The sequence below is a fragment of the Myotis brandtii genome, unplaced genomic scaffold, assembly GCF_000412655.1.
Source record: "Myotis brandtii unplaced genomic scaffold, ASM41265v1 scaffold283, whole genome shotgun sequence".
Taxonomy (NCBI): Eukaryota; Metazoa; Chordata; class Mammalia; order Chiroptera; family Vespertilionidae; genus Myotis; species Myotis brandtii.
The window spans coordinates 18,992-19,348 of record NW_005360809.1 but is presented as its reverse complement, the minus strand read 5'-3'; positions in this window follow the sequence as shown (position 1 = coordinate 19,348).

The following is a 357-nucleotide window of genomic DNA, read 5'->3' as shown; positions in this document are numbered from 1 at the left end:
AGCCCCCCGAGTGCACAAATTTTTGTGCACTGGGCCTCTAGTATATATATAAAAGCCTAATATGCTAATTGTCCCTCTGATTGACTGTTTGACCAATTGCTATGATGCGCACTGACCACCAGGGGACAGATGCTCTGTCTGGTAGGTTAGCTTGCTGCTGGGGTCCAGCTAATCAGGACTGGCCAAGATGGACTGGACGTGTCCTGGAGCACTCCCTCAGTCCCTCCCCGGCCCCAGTCATGCACTGGTGGGGTCCCTTGGCCTGGCTTGTGCCCTCTCATAATCCAGGATCCCTTGGGGGAAGTCAGATAGCCAGTTTTGGCTCGATCCCTGCAGGCCAGGCCGAGGGACCCCACC